The 17,276-nt window shown below is 40.5% G+C and overlaps 1 protein-coding gene across 1 annotated transcript in view; it reads right to left on the reverse strand.

The window, feature by feature from the left end:
• Positions 1-17,276, reverse strand: part of LOC150082075 (dnaJ homolog l(2)tid, mitochondrial-like) — a 108,834-nt gene that overhangs the window by 51,627 nt on the left and 39,931 nt on the right. The window lies entirely within an intron of this gene.

Below are 17,276 nucleotides of genomic sequence, written 5' to 3' on the forward strand. Positions count from 1 at the left end.
ACTAAATACATTAAAATTAGATTAAGTGATTAACACTAAACTCCATGTTTTTAGTTTAATTACCTTGAAATGTTGTGAAACCCTACAATTCAGAACAGTCCATTATTAAATTATTGGACTGGAAAAAATGCACACTTATTTGTTGTGCAGGTATATCAATTGCAATAAAAGAATTACAATGATATTGTAAATTCCTCTGATCCTAGCTGAACAGAATATAGATAGACTAAGGAGATTATTTTGCATAAAGCATGAGACTATATGTAAGATTCACTAGTGAATCTTATGCAAAGTCTCAAATCACACCATCAGGCATCTCCCATATTGTGGAGTTATATTTTATGAAGTATAACTTTATCGTGACTGGACTGTCATGATTGCAATGCTAGGGTACCTACCCGTCCATCAAGGAGAGGCCAACAAGCCTTGAAACAGTGCAGTCTGGGTGGTGGTATCCGTCGAGAATAAGTAACATTGGCCTTCTCTATCGATGAAGTGTTACTTATTCAAGGTAGTGCAATACCATGGCAACTCGTTGTGAAGATATTCACAATATGAGATACAGCTAAAATGATGCCAATTTAATTATTTCAGAAGTTACAGCAGCAATTACAAACAAAACATGATGAAATGGCACTAACCATTCGCTAGAGAATATAGATAGAAATTTTATTTTTTTATTTACTTATTCACAGATGACATTTCTGAACCCCACTTTAGATTTCTGTTAACAAGTTGAGTCAATTCAAAACACTAAATAAGATTGCCTTCACACAGATGAAAGGAAATTGGAATGAACTGATGATGTTCTGAACATATCTGTAATTCTACTGTTACATTTGTATACATGTAGCAACACAAACTGCACAACTCATAAATGTATGAAGTATGAACCCACACATTTATACAAGTTGCTTGAAATCTTTTATTTTAACCAGAAATGTATATATAACTCTGGTTAAAACATGACATTTCAAAAACTAAGTTAGTTTTGGAAACTAACTTAGTTTCGAATAACAAAGACTAGAAGAAATATGATAAAAGGTATATGTAATTGTATGCAGAGTAAAGAAAGGTGTGTTTTTTTTTTTTTTTTTTTTTTGAATGATAGCCTAAAGAACCTATACTATAATCCCTTAACAGGTTATTCAGGTATTTTAGAATTACACAGAGAAACAAATCTACCTGTTAAAAAAATAAGAGTTTCTAAATCAGCAAGATAAAACAAACTAAATCAGCAAGATACAAAACAAACCTGTGAAAAGAATATTTAAGAGAAGAGTTAATGTTAGTCATATAGATGATCAGTTTCAAGCAGACTTAACTGATATACAAGAATATAAATCTAATAATGATAATAATAACTATATATTAATAACTATAGGTGTTTTTTCTAAGTATGCATGGGCTATACCTATTAAGAAGAAAACAGGAAATAGAGATATCAAAAGCTTTTCAGATTATATTTAAAGAACGAATTCCTGAAAAACACAAACTGATAGAGGTACTAAATTCTTATCGTAGATGTATTAAAATGAAACCTATAGAAGCAAGTAAAGCTGAAAATGAAAAGATAGTCTATAATAATCTTTACAAAAATGAATTATTAGAATCTAAATCCAAGTTTCATATTAGAGATAGAGTTAGGAGAAGTGAATATAAAGGTGCTTTGACAAAGAGCTATTTACTTAACTTTACTGAGGAAGTATTTGTTATTTCTGAAGTTTTGAAGACTAAATCTATTACATATATGATAAGAGATTCAAACAATGAAGAAATAAAAGGTTTGTTTTTATAACAAGAGTTAGTATGACATTTATCAGATTTAAAAAAAATTAGAAATATGGGTAACAATTATCTCATTAAATAGAAAAAGATGACTCAGATTCATTCAATTCACAGATAAATAAAGAAAATTTAGTTCTGTATTGATTAATGACCCCAACTTAACGTATGAATTTTATCAAGTAATACACAGGGTGTTTCAAAAATGATGGTCAATAATTTAAAGGTGAAAAGTACAAACTAAAATAAGCAAAAAAGTCCCAGTGAACATTGGGCTGCAACTGAACCATTTTCGAGATAATGCACATTTTCTGTTAAGATCTGCCACTGACTATGGGAACACTCTGGGAGGGTAGTCTGTATTGCTGAGACCTTGTACATGTTGGATATGGTAGAGGTACAGTAATTGGCTATGTAAAATTTGCCACACACTGCCATGACTCAGTATATGCTCTTGCAGAACAACCCTCCTTGTTGAAATTCCTGGATTTTCCGGCTATTACCTCCCCCCCCACAAGTGACTGAGAGGGATAGCCCAATAACTAAAGGCTCACAACTCACCTTCTTTTTGTGCTACGCAGTTGTGGCTGATTTCATTTTTCATAACGCTCAGATTGTTTCTTGATAGTAGAGAGGAAATCCCGATAAACCGATGAGTCTCGGTCATCCAGAAATAGTGATATGGAGAGGAATATGGACAAAAGCAGAAACCCTCTTAGGGAAACCCAAGGCGACGAATGCACTATCATCACAAACCAACAGAACAAAGGGATGGATCCCCATTCCAGGACCCCCAAACAGGTAAGAAAAACAAAAAAGGCTTGATACCAAAATTTGAAATAGAAACCCGTTCCCAGATGGAGATAAGGGAAACATAGGAAAACCTCACAGCGATTGCGACAAAGGAGACTAGCAATGACAGGATCCTCCCTGGATCCTACCTTACCATATAACATATATGACAATATATGAAAAATCCCTGTTCCTGAAAACTGCTCTAGAATCCCTCTTTAAAGAGCAAACAAACAAAGTCACCACTGCACTAAGGGCTCCAATAATAACGTTGTGGAACAAACTTGACACACTCCTTGTCGAAACCTACCTCGAGAGCAAAAGGGCCAATGCTAAACTGCAAGCCTTCGCAGAATGTGGTGCAAAACAAATGCTACAGCTTGCACCCACATATGCACAAGTGCTGAGGACCATGGCTCCCGATACCTCTCCTCAACTGCCACACGTGGCAACTACTACAAAACGCTCCTGCTGACTCCACACCTAGTAATATTAAAACCGACCTCAACAGCACAACACCAGACTAGTGAAGAGGTGAAACAAACCATTATGAAGAACCTCTCATAGGATCTAAAGACTACAAAAATCAAATCTGTCCGAAAAATAATAAACACAGATGTCATCGTTGAAACCCAGATGAAGGAAGATGCAAACGAAATCCTCAACAACCCGAGGATCCAGACACTTGGTTCAGAGGCAGCGTCCCCAAAGAGAAAGGGCCCCAGTATATTCATTTTTAACACCATCAAGGATCTAACACCACAAGCTCTGCAGGAGAAACTATATTCCAGGAACCTTCAGCATGAGTAACCAAACGTGGAACCAGTGACTCATCACCCCAAAATTCCAAACAAAATCCAGGACAGGAGACCACACAAATTGGGTGGTTGAACCCACACCAGAGGCATTAAAAACGATTGCCCAAACAACCAGGGTTTTCATACATTGGGGCAGCCATCGCTTCAAAGAGCATGTGTCTGTTCCCAAATGCTTCCGTTGCTGTCGATTTGGACATACGATGCACACCTGTGCCCAGACAGAGCCTACTTGCGGCCACTGTGCAGAGAAAGGCCATGAGTTTGGCACCTGCCCTAAAAAAGATGACCCGCCCACCTGTGCAAACTGTAAATCACAGAAGATGCCAGCGGACCACTCACTCAGGGACAATCAGTGTCCCATCTACATCAAAGCTAAGGGTACGTACCAAATGAGGATTGATTATGGACGCATGCCTTAGACCTTTTAACCTAGACAGGGTCAACTTCGCGCAGTTAAATGCACAGCGATCTAAGACCGTGGCCGGACAACTCACCAAGAAAGCGAATGAACAGAACCTCGACATCCTACTTATCCAAGAGCCATATGTGTACAGCTGGGGGGGGGGGTGAGAGGATATCCCCTATCCTACAAAATAGTTCAGGCCAGCAGCGACAACCCCTGGGCTTGCATCCTTGTTAGGAACCCTAGTATCACTGTAACCAAGATTTCCAGCTACTGTACATCCTGGGCCGCCTGTGCCCATATTATAACCATGCTCGGCGAATTCTATGCAGTCTCATTGTACTGCCGCCCAGGGGGAGATATCCTCCCGGCTACCAGGTACCTGCAGAGTTTACTCACAGAATTCCAGAATCGTCTTGGGAGCAGATGTGAACTGTCGATCCCTGACGTGGTTCAGCCAAACAACAGGGCATCACAGCACCACAAATGGACAACACCTAGAGGAGTTCCTGGCAAACAGTACCTTCACTATAGTCAATCAGCCAAATAACCCCATCACCTTTTCCAGCACAATGTGGCAAGCAACAATTGATGTTACACTCGCCTCAGGGTCTCTGGCTGGTCACCTCTCGGGATGAATGGTCAGGGAAAGCTGGACCACAGGGTCATAACCTTCATGCTTCAACCATAGACAAGTAACAACCAACCCGACAAATCCAACATAGATACGCCATACTGAAGGGAGACTGGCCACACTTCCAGACTACCTTAAGAGAAGTAGCACAAACCCACCAAATAGAGGGGCTGAGCCCGGACCACTGCAAACCGCTCAATTAAGAGGAAAAACCCAACTCCAGGGGCCCTGGAACTACAACAGCTCAGATGCGAGGTGAACAGAAGGAGAAGACTATTCCAGAGAGCATGATGTTCCTGGCCAGCAGCAGAAATAGATCAACTCCACGACCACTATCGTGCCCCAAGAAATGAGTACATGGTTCTAATACAACTCAGGAAACAGCGCTCATGGGAGCAACTAGTTTCTACGACTGGAAACAAGCACCCCTGGGGTGTTGTCTACAGAATAACAACAAATAAACTCCCCAGGGGAGAAGTCAACCCCACAATAAAGAAGCTGGTAGGGACTTATACCAAGACCTGGCAGGATAATATCAACATCTTGGACAGCATGTTTCTGGGACATATTACTTCCACTACACCAGAACAGCAACAATTATGTCAAGACAATGATACCCATACTACCACCAATAAGGAAGAACTGCTGACCATTCACCGAACTTCACACTGCTGCAGCAAAATTGCGCAACAAGAAATCACCGGGTATCGACCTACTGGAGCCTGAAATCGTCAAGAAGGCCGTCGAGACAATTCCAGAGGTAATACTCAGCTTCTTTAATCACTGCCTTAATGAGGGATGCTTTTCACAAGCTTGGAAGACTGCCAAATTACGCTTAATCCTGAAAAGTCCAAACAAGCAACAGGACCTTCCCAAGCCATACCGACCAATAGCCCTGCTCTCAGTACTAAGTAAACTCTTTGAACACCTTCTCAAAGATAGAATCGAAACCTGCTACATGGCTGCAGGCCTACAATCACAGAATCAATTCGGCTTTAGGAGGGGCTGCTCCACTCTAGATGCCCTGGAAAACATTACCAGAACTGCTGAAACAACAAACCATAAATATCTACTTGTAATCGCAATAGATTTTGCCGGGGCATTTGACACCCTGTGGTGGCCAAGCATCCTCGGCAGACTCCGGAAGCCAACATCCCGCCCAACCTATACAATGCGTCAAAACATATTTTGGCAACAGAATGGTTGTCATAGAAACTCCATATCGTTCCATATCCAGACAGATCTTCAGAGGCTGCCCACAGGGCTGTCTTGGGTCTGCTCTTCTGGAACATGGTTCTCAACGGTTTCTTAAACCTAGGTCGTGTGACAACTCAGGCATACGTGGACAACCTCACCCTGGTACTGCGAGAGGAGAGTCAGAGTCAGGCTAGAAACTTCTGCTACTCGTGCCATTGACACCTTACAGAAGTGGACCGATGAAAACAATCTCCGATTATCCTCAACCAAGACCAACTCAGTACTGTTAAAAGGTACCCGGACATCAGGAGACCACCCAAAATCCACATCCAAGGCACTACAATTAAGCTCACAAAGGAACTAAAACACCTCGGGGTTATCCCAAACAATAACTTCTCATTCACCCCTCATCTGACCTGCATACAGAAAAAGATCAGAAGATACTCTGCTCTGTTCATGAGGGTCTCCCACAAGGATTGGCGCTTGCGGAGGAGAGCCCTCAAGCTATTCTATAAAACCGTATTCCTGGCAGACATAACGTATGCCGCTGGCGTGTGGTAATGGAAGGCCACCACGGCAGTCAACAGAAGAAAACTAAACACCACGCAGTGGTATATATTACTTACAATAACAAGAGCTTGCAATACTGTAAGCACGCACGCTCTCCAGGCCCTGACAGGGACTCTTCCCCTAGACCTGGAAATAGTCTTCCACGGCCTAACATATCAACTCTCCAAGGGACGGGAGGCTAACCACCTGAACTTCACCGTGGACCCTGAAACTGACCACAAAGTGGAACGCAAGCGTCTCCTCACACATCTCAACCAGAGCTGGCAAAACCGCTGGCAGACATCAACCAAAGGTGAAATCACCAAAAAATTTATTCCTAATATCCAACTGGTGTACCCAAACTATCCACCTTGGCTTTCTCCTGGACTTCTCGCCACCTATCTGTTGACCGGCCATGGTGTCAAAAAAAAAACTCCATGGATTCGGATTGAGTGATTAACCGCCCCCCATGCCACTGCAGTCTACGTGAGACATGGGGGGCACTTGATCACACAAACCGGACCTAACTGGTCCGGTTTGTGTGATCCTCAGGAGGAAATCTGGGTTGGAGAGGAGGGAGGAGAGACAACCCAGATTTCCTCCTGGTAGGGTATGGGCATGCCCCACTGACTTATAATGGGGTTGTCTCCTCTATTGATCCCATTTCTTCTGTCTTTCTCCCCCAAGTCTTCATTCTCCTCTCCCTCTCTATCTGCTTGCCAGCGTATACCCCACAGGTCAAAATTTAATAGTTCCAAATTAAGTTTGCCCACATTTCGGTCTTTCAATCTAGCGTTCAACCCAAGCAAACGTAATTTTTTTTTTTAAGGTCCTAGCCACTGAAATCTCAGGAAACTAAATGGCAGGACCTGCCAGAGAAAACTACAACTACTGGATACCTGGTCTGCCTCCACAGGGTGAAGTGTGGGCAACATCAGGCCTCAGCAGGGGTCTGGCGGCTAAACCAGATGGTGTCCAAACCAGATGGTTCTGTTGTCACTTCAGCCAAGGATAAAGCTGACCTGCTAGCATCCCACTTTTCTTCCAGCTCATGTATTGGTAAAACACCTCCCACCATTCCCAACACGCTCCATTCAATGCCTCCTGTGGTCTTCCGTCAAAAGGATATCAGAAGGATTTTGATGAATCTTGATGCTCCAGGTCCTGATGGTATTTCTCCACTTGTTCTCAAAACCTGTGCTCCTGAACTTACTCCTATTCTTTGCCACCTTTTTTCACTTTCTTATTCCAAAGGTGTTTTTCCTTCTGCTTGGAAATTTGCTCATATCCAGCCAGTTCCTAAAAAGGGTGACAAATCCCTCCCATCCAATTATCGTCCCATTGCAATTACTTCTACTCTTTCTAAAGTAATGGAGAAATCAATTAACCGCCAACTCTTAAACTACCTAGAAACCTTCCGTCTGATCAACGATCGCCAGTATGGATTCCATCAGTGTCGATCCATTGGTGATATTCTGGCTTATGTTACCCATTTATGGACTAATTCAATGGAAAGGTTCGGTGAAACACAAGTAGTGGCTCTTGACATCTCAAAGGCTTTTGATCATGTTTGGCATAAAGGTCTTCTAAACAAGCTTCCATCTTATGGTTTGCCAACTGTTTTTAGTAATTGGATATCCAGTTTTCTCTCTGATCGCTCACTGAGGGTGATGGTAGATGGCTCTCTGTCTTCTAACTTCTCCACTAATGACGGTGTCTCCCAAGATTCAGTTCTTTCCTCCAATCTTTTCCTCTTGTATATTAATGACCTTCTTCCATTGACTGGAAATCCTATCCATAGTTTTGCCGATGATAGCACATTGCATTCCACTTTCCATTTTGAGAAATCTTGCTCTGCTCAATCAGCTTCAACTTCTCGAAAATCTGCTACCAATTCCTTAAATGCTGATCTTCAGGTAATTCTCCAGTGGGGCAAAGACAACTTAGTTGATTTCAACCCTTCTAAAACTCAGTCTTGTCTTACATCTCGCAAAAAGGATTCTTCTGCTCCTATGCTTATCTTTAGTGACACTCCAATTTCTAGGCAAAATGACATATCTCTTTTGGGGATTACCCTGACTTCTAATCTCTCTTGGTACAAGTACATTACAAATATTGCTTCCTCTGCATCTAAAAAATTTGGTTTTCTCTTTCTCTCTCGGCATTACTTTTCTTCCAAACAGCTGCTCACTCTGTATAAATCGCAAATCTGCCCTGCCATGGAATACTGTTCCCACATCTGGGGTGGTGCCCCAAAACCTCTCTCAGGCTTCTTGATTCCATTCAGAAGAGGGCAGTTAGGTTAATTAATGATTCATCTCTAACAGAGTCTCTCCACTCACTTTCTCATAAACGTACTGTTTCTTCTGCATGCCTCTTCTACAGATACTTCCATGGGCACTGTTCTTCTGAATTGGCTTCTATAATTCCCGCTCTCTCTTTCAAAACAGTCCGAACACATGCTGCCACCAGCCAACATCCATTTACTGTCCAACTTCAAACCCACAGAACCAACTTTTCATCTTCCACATTTATTCATTCAACTGCCGTTTTCTGGAACAACCTTCCTTCATACGTATTTCCTGAAAATTACAATCTACAGAAGTTCAAGTCCAATGTCAACAAATATCTTCTTTTGTCTTCTCAACCTCCAATCCAAGCACGGTACTAAGTACTATAGGTTCTCATACCTCTCGTGTTTGTGGTTCACATAAAAAAAAAAAAAAAAACCCTGGTGCCGTTTGACCCTAAACACACTTTACACTTCACTTCTCTTCACTTTATTCTTTCTAACACTCTTTCCTCAGCAACACGTGCTATACTTCTGGGCCTACCTGCTCGTACTCCATATGCAAAGCACCCATGTTCTCTAAGGCGTTGATGTACCCTGATGAATGTGTGCCTGTTTGGCTGCCTTCGGCAGGGAAATGCTTATTGGAACAAACATGCAGCCTTGAGTGCACTGCCATTGGCTTTACCATACGTGAAGTGCATGTCTGCATACTCTTCGTTGCTGTAACCTCTTTCCACGTTGACAAGTTTGTTATTTATTTGGTTTTTTTAGAAGCATTAGCAACTAAGGCCATATTGCTCCGAGATATGTGGTAGTCATTCATTGACCTTTCCGCATCCTCCGTATTTGGTGGTGACGGGCTCGAACCCCGGTCTAATTTGAACCCCGGTTGAATTTGAAAGTGTCTGCAATTCTGCCCAGACACGATAGGAGGGAGTATATGATGAGAGCCTTGTCGATCAATTCGGCCCTGGAAAGATTGTGCAAGGCTCAAGAGGTAGAATTTTTTTCAGCCTGGACTGTACTTGTTAACAGGAGAGATTGCTTCTACAGGGATGGGATACACTTAAATAGAAAGGGTGCAAAAATATTTGCTGATGCTATCGAGGCAGTGTTAGGTGGGTCGGAAAACTGCTAGCTTGGGGGGAGACAAAGACCAATAGATTGACAGTAGCCACTGGCAGAGGTGAAAGAGATTCTTGCACTGCTTCTATTAGAATGAGCAGAAGCCTGAAAAACAAGATGCATGGTATTTCAGAGACTGCTGGGAGCCATTGCGGTACAAATAAACACATGGGTTGTGTTAGGGTAGCTAAGAATAGAAACAGGTGCAGGTATACTTGCGTGTACACCAATGCTAGGAGTTTAGTAAATAAATTTGATGAATTTGAGGTATTGCTCAAAACATCAAAGGCAGATATCGTTGGGATATCAGAGACGTGGTGTCACACAGATATAAGGGATGCAGAACTGCAATTTGGGGAGTACAACGTCTACAGAAAGGATAGACAGGATAGGAAGGGGGGAGGGGTTATGCTATTAGTTAAGAAACACATAAAAACCAAGGAAGTGAAGCCAGTCGACATCGCTGGACAGTGCAGTGTTGAGTCAGTTTGGTGTGACATAAGCATTGGGAGATCAAAATTGAGAGTAGGAGTGTGCTATAGGCCTAATGACTCTGATGAGTATAATAAGGAACTGTACAGGGAAATAGAGTGGGCTAGTAAATCAGAGAGTCTTATAATGGGAGATTTTAATTTCCCAGATATTGACTGGAATTTGGGGGCTGGTTACTCACACACTAGCAGAGCTTTTGTGGATTTATTGGATGATTGTTTTCTACATCAGCATGTTCAGGAGGCAACTAGAGGGAGTAATACTCTTGATTTGATTATCAGCAGTGATTCTTCATGCATTAAGAATCTGCAGATAAATGAACCACTAGGTGGCAGTGATCACAGTGTGCTGAAGTGGGATTTACTGAAAGAGGTAACTACCATTAGGGGTAAAGGGAAGGGTTATTGCTTCCGTAAAGGCGACTACGATGGACTGAGACAGTATTTAAATTCTATACAGTGGGACCAACTGATGATGTTACCAACAGCAAATTCAAAATGGGAAGCATTCAAAGAACGTATCTTGGAAGCTACTAGGCTTTACATACCAACTAAGAAATATTGTTCAAGGTTTAGGCCAAAATGGATGTCAGATGAACTAACGAGGCATATGGCAGAGAAGAAAAATGCATGGGATACTTACAAATTAACACATGACACAGAAGCCTATGATAGATACAAGTTGATATGCAACCAAGTTACAAAGGAGGTTAGGCAGGCGAAGGCAGATTACGAGAAATCCTTGGCAAGGGATGCAAAGAAAAACAGCAAAGAGTTCTTTACTTATGTAAACAATAGAACGAAGGGTGTGAATCAGATTGGTCCACTTGATATTGATGGTTCAGCTGTTGATGATCCTGCTCAGGTAGCTAACAAACTAAATGATTATTTTGAATCTACATTCACACATGAGGAGTTATTCAGCAAGGGGAATGCCAGAGGTGTATTCAACTCTAGCAGTAAGCTACAGAATCTTGAAATAACTGGGAGTAAAGTGGAGGAGAAACTGTTGAAGATAAACACAAGAAAGGCACCCGGGGTGGATGGGATCTATCCAGTTATATTAAAGGAGGCAGCAAAGAAAGTAAGCAAACCCTTAGCCATAATTATGAGAGCTTCCTTGGACTCAGGGGAGGTACCCATAGACTGGAAATGTGCAAATGTGACCCCAATTCACAAAGGAGGATCAAAGGCTGACACAAGTAACTATAGACCTGTGAGCTTAACTTCTGTTCCAGGAAAATTAATGGAGGCACTGGTTAAAGAAGCACTGCAGGATCATTTAGACAAGACTTCAGTTATAGCTCAGACACAGCATGGTTTTGTTAAGGGGAAGTCTTGCCTGACCAACTTGATTGGATACTATGATGCAGTCACAAAAGAACTGGATGCAGGGAATAACTTTGATATTATATACTTGGATCTTAGAAAGGCTTTTGATACTGTTGCACATGGAAGACTGCTACACAAATTGGAGCAGTGTGACATTGGAGGCAAATTGCTGCTATGGATAAAGGGGTGGTTGAGTGGGAGAAGACAGAGAGTGGTAATCAATGGACACTGCTCATCGTGGACTAATGTTATTAGTGGAGTCCCTCAGGGCTCAGTGTTGGGTCCATTATTGTTTTCTGTATTTATAAATGATATTGATGATGGTATATCAAGCTTAATGTCCAAGTTTGCAGATGATACAAAGGTTGGCAGGGTTGTCAAGGACACTACTGACACTACACTGCTGCAACAGGATCTGGAAAGGTTGAGCAGATGGGCTGAGAGGTGGCAAATGAAGTTTAACATTGACAAATGTAAAGTACTACACATGGGAAACAGCAACCCCAGAGCAACGTATCAACTCTGTGGTACTACACTGACAGTGGTAGAGAATGAAAGGGACTTGGGGGTGATTGTGCAGGCAGATATGAAGTTCTCTGAGCAGTGCAGACGGGCTGCAAGAGTAGCTCATGGAGTATTGTCAATGATATACAGGAATTTTTCCAGCAGGGATAAGGAGGTGATTATTCCATTGTACAAGGCAATGGTCAGGCCACACCTAGAGTACTGTATACAGGTCTGGAGGCCTCATTTCAAGAAGGATGTAGATCTGCTGGAACGAGTACAGAGAAGGGCAACAAGATTAGTGAATGGAACAAAGGGGTGCTCTTACGAAGAAAGGCTTAAGTTTTTCAAATTACAGTGTCTGGAGACTAGGCACCAGCTAGGTGATCTGATAGAGGTGTATAAAGCCTTGAATGGTTTAAGCATGCTCAATGCTGATGGGATTCTTCCTCTAGCTCAGAAAAATCACCTGAGAGGGCATAAATTCAAATTGAGGAAAGACAGATGTAGGATAGACGTGCGGAAATTTGCCTTTAGCCAGCGGGTGGTTGGTTGGTGGAACAGACTGCCATCCCTTGTGGTGGAGGTTGATAGCCTAAATAAGTTTAAGGCTCAGCTGGACAGGTATTTTGAACGAACAGAGGGGTGAAGTGGAAGTGGGTTTTTTTTTTTTTTTTTTTTTTTTGGCTGATGCTGCATAAGCTTGCTTTCTTGCATCAAATGCCTCTACTAATGCTAATCAAGAAGCGTGTGCTACGCACTGCTGCTCCTTCCCACCTGGCTATGGAGGTGCCACGTTGACAAGTACTAGTATGCCTGCTACGTTTTAGAGCATTCAGGAGAGGGGGGAAAAGGGAGAGGAAGAGAATGAGCATAACCTAACCTAAACAAACAAGTCAGTGGATCCCAACTAGAAATGTGCAATATCTCGAAAACGATTCATTTAAGGACCCATGTTTATTAAGCTTTTTTGCATATTGTAGTCTGTACAGTTCACCTTTAAATTATTGACCATCAATTTTGAAATACCCTGTATACCTCTTATTGTCATTATAACTTGAGCTTTTTTATTTACTCCTACCAAATAAACTTCATGTTTTGTGCTTTATATTAGATTCATAGTTCTTATTTGTTCTTTATTATTAAATTGATATTTTTTATAATCATCAAATGTTACTTTTTTTAATTATGCATTTTTTAATTCCTTCCGATTTCTTGCTTACTTTATATGCATATTTTTGATCTTAAACCTATAAATTCCTTCATCATTTTCGCATTACATTCTTATTTCATTTTTCCAAGTATTTTCTTGTTTATTCTAGTTTATTAAATTATTAGTTTATCGAAGTTATTAAATTAAAGATAATCTGATGTATCGAAGAAGCTTATCATTTATTTCATATCTTGATAAAAGTGGTCAGTCTTAATTTAACATATAGAACTATAAGTATTTGTATACAAAATATTTATATTATCACCATAGGGCACTTTAGGACTATAAGTCTCAGGTTGCAAAATACTTAACTGACATGTAAGTTAGTGCAAATGCATCATTTCTGCATGCAGCCAACTACTAGGTAACTAGGAATTGGCATCATTTAAGTATATTTCATATTGTGAATACCTTCACGACTTATCATGATACTGCGCTACCTCGAATAAGTAACTCTTAACCAATGGAGAAAACTACTGCTACTTATTTTCGGCGGATACCACCACCCAGACGGGCAGGTACCCTGGTGTTGCAATGATGACAACCCAGTTGCGAAGGATAACTCCAGAATGTGAGAGATGCCTGATGGTGTGCAAGTTATTAAGATCATAAAGTACTTTAGGGCTATAAGCCTCAGGTTGAGGGGGCCCCGATGGGGAGCCAACAAGCTCCGAAACCATGCTGTCTGGGTGGTGGTATCTGCTCAGAATAAGTAACACAGTCTCCACTATTGGTGAAGCGTTACTTATTCGAGGTAGTACAGTATCATGATAACTCATTGTGAAGGTATTCATAATATGAGATATACTTAAATGATGCCAATTCCTAGTTACTTACTAGTTGGCTGCGTGCAGAAATGATGCATTTGCTAACTTGCATGTCAGTTAACTATTTCACAACCTGAGGCTTATAGCTCTAAAGTGCTCTATGATCTTAATTACTTGCACATTGTCAGGCATTTCTCATATTGTGGAGTTATACATTTCAATTGGGTTGTCATCATTGCAACATCAAGGTAGCTGCCCACTCACCAACGAGGAGCCAACAAGCTTCGAAACGGTACTGTCTCGGTGGTTGTATCCGCCGAAAATATTAACAGTAGTCTTCTCCATTGGTGAAGCATTATTTATTCAAGGTAGTGCAATATCATGGTAACTCATTGTGAAGGTATTCACAATACGAGATATACTTAAATGATGTTAATTTCTAGTTACTAGTTGGCTTCGTGCAGAAATAATGCATTTATATTATCACCATATTTTGATTTCATAACTTCACAGTGAAAAGTATACATTAAAAGCTCGGATATATCTAAAATGTACATACCAATGTAAATAGGTTTGTCTAAAATTATTAGTGATTTTTTCATATGGACAGTGCATACGTTCTCATCATATATATCTCATTTGAAGCCCAGGGGCTCACATCTGATGAGTATGGGCTTGGCACACAAGAGTCCTGAGCTAGATATCATCATTCTTCTCTTTCTTGATGATTCCCTTCTACTTCTCTCTCTTTCTCTCTCTCTCAGGTTAATTCAGAATTTTTTTTTTTTTTTTTTTTTGGCTGGTGGATCATAAGCCTCAGGCTTCCTTGCACCATATGGCTAATAATAATAAGAATTTCTTAAAATTAGGTTTAGCTATTTAATTTTTCAACTTATTTCCATCACAACATAATCTAATATCAGCTTGTCATCTTACATTTTATTTTCAATAGTTTTTCCATAAACAGAATTATTCATCAGTTTGTAGAAATCTTTCTCAAATGCATTGTTAGATTGAGTTCTTTTATCTGTACTGAAATCTATGTGCGATTTTACCCAGTTATGCTGATATAATTCTAACACTATGAATTTTTGTTAGTTTTAATCCTAGTTCTAAGTATTTCTTCAAGTTTCTGTAATGTAATACAGACTTTTCTTCATTATACAGGGTGTCTCAAAAATATTGGTACAAACGTTTAGGGGAGGTAGGTAACATCTAAAGGAATGTGAATTGCATAGGAACTCATAACCGGAAATGTCACCATAAGTCGGTACATGGCGCTGTTCATCAGTTCGCGAGAGGGAAATTTTCTGGTTTACTCATTCAAGCGGTAGTCGCCGCACAAACAGCATGCATCGATATACGAACTGTGAGCTGGCAGACATGCACCTAGTGTATGGATTAGCAGATGTTGTTTGTTTGGTTTTTTAAGGAGCATTAGCAACTAAGGTATGGATTAGCAGAGGGCCCACACAGTATGCGCCCCCATGCAGCACAACATCGCTTTGCAATAAATGTGTGGGCAGGTATTGTCGGTGACTGCTTAGTCAGCACATACCTGTTCCCATCCTGCATGAACTCCGTTAAATATCGGATCTTTCTTGAACAAGTTCTACCAGGGTTACTTGACGATGTTCCAGCAAATGTGAGACTCAACATTTGGTTTCAACATGACGGGGCGCCTGCCCATTATGGAAGGTGTGTTCGTGACCATTTGAACAGGCGTTTGGGGCGTCGATGGATTGGCCGTGGTGGCCCTGTTGCCTGGCCCCCACGCTCACCTGATTTATCGAGCCTTGATTTCTTTCTGTGGGGCCCCTCAAATCTATCGTGTATGAATCGCCTGTGGAGACAGAAATTGATCTCGTGGCGAGACTCGTCTGCGCTGCTGCTACTGTCAAAGAAACTCCAGGTGTGTTCGACCGTGTCCGCCAATCCATGCTGCGTCGGTGTCACGCATGCATCGAGTCTCATGGTGGAACCTTGGAGCATCTGTTGTAACATCATGAAATGCATCCATCTCGTACTCCATTGTTAATATTACTTCAAATAAATGTTTGCCACTAATTACTGTCTTGTGTCATTTCTGCTTCTTGTGCCTCCGCTACTACTTTCCCGTGACGTTTCTGGTTATGGGTTCCGGTTATGTGATTCACATTCCTTTAGATGTTATCTGCCTCCCCTAAACGTTTGTACCAATATTTTTGAGACACCCTGTATAATGTAGTCATTAATTTTGGATATTTCTTATTAATGCTGACATGTTCTGGAGCTAAAGGTAAATCGTTATGTAAATTGTGTAGTTCTTTTGGATACTCTACATCTAATTCTAAAATATATCCTGTTTTACAATCATCTGATGTTTCAGTTACATCTATATTTGTATTTGCCCATTTAAATCCTCCATTAAGTAAATATTCACTCATCAACCATCCACACAAGTATTTTGCATCTAAGCACATTAAGAATGTTGAATTCTGATGGGATCCTTCCACTTGTTCAGATTACAAACCTAAGGGGGCATAAATTCAAATTAAGAAAAGACAGATGTAGAATAGATGTGCGGAAATTTGCCTTTAGCCAGCAGGTGGTTAATTGCTGGAACAAACTTCCATCTGTCGTTGTGGAAGTTGATAGGTTGAATAAATTTAAGGAGGAACTGGACAGGCATTTGGAGGGAATGGTGTGATTTTTTTTTTTGTTTTTTTGGCTGATGCTGCATAAGCTCATACACTTGCTTTCTTGCATCACATGCCACTGCTACTACTACCACTATTACTACAATTCATTTTAATTAAAATCTTTTAGATAGTTATTTGCTTTTGCATATTTAGTACAACATTGATTAATTCCACCTATAATACCTTTTTTAAATCATTAAGTACATATCAATATCAATATGTTGGTAACTGCAATTCAGTATTTGCCATTTTTAATGTTGCATCCTAGAATAATTTAAAAATTGTATAATACTAAGTAGAATCGATCTCTAAAAACAAACATCTCTAAAATTTTCAAATATATCAGCTAAAATTAGAAAATTAATACATTTCTATAAATTCTATAATTTCTAAAAATCTATAAATTTGTAACAGTAAAGACTTCTTTACTTATGTAAACTCTAGAAGGAAGGGGATGAATCAGATTGGTCCACTTGATATCGATGGTTCGATTGCTGATGATTCTGTTTAAGTTGCTGACAAACTGAGTATTTTGCATCTCCAGTCACACATGAGGAGTTATTAAGGAAGCAGAATGCTAGACGTTTATCAAACTGTAACAGGGAGCTAAAGGATTTTGTAATAATCGAGAGCAAAGTGGAGGAGAGATTGTTGAAGTTAAACATAAAAAAGGTACCTGAGATGGATGGAAT

Source organism: Mastigoproctus giganteus, chromosome 8 (genome assembly GCF_048544385.1).
Source record: "Mastigoproctus giganteus isolate SK-2022 chromosome 8, ASM4854438v1, whole genome shotgun sequence".
NCBI lineage: Eukaryota > Metazoa > Arthropoda > Arachnida > Uropygi > Thelyphonidae > Mastigoproctus > Mastigoproctus giganteus.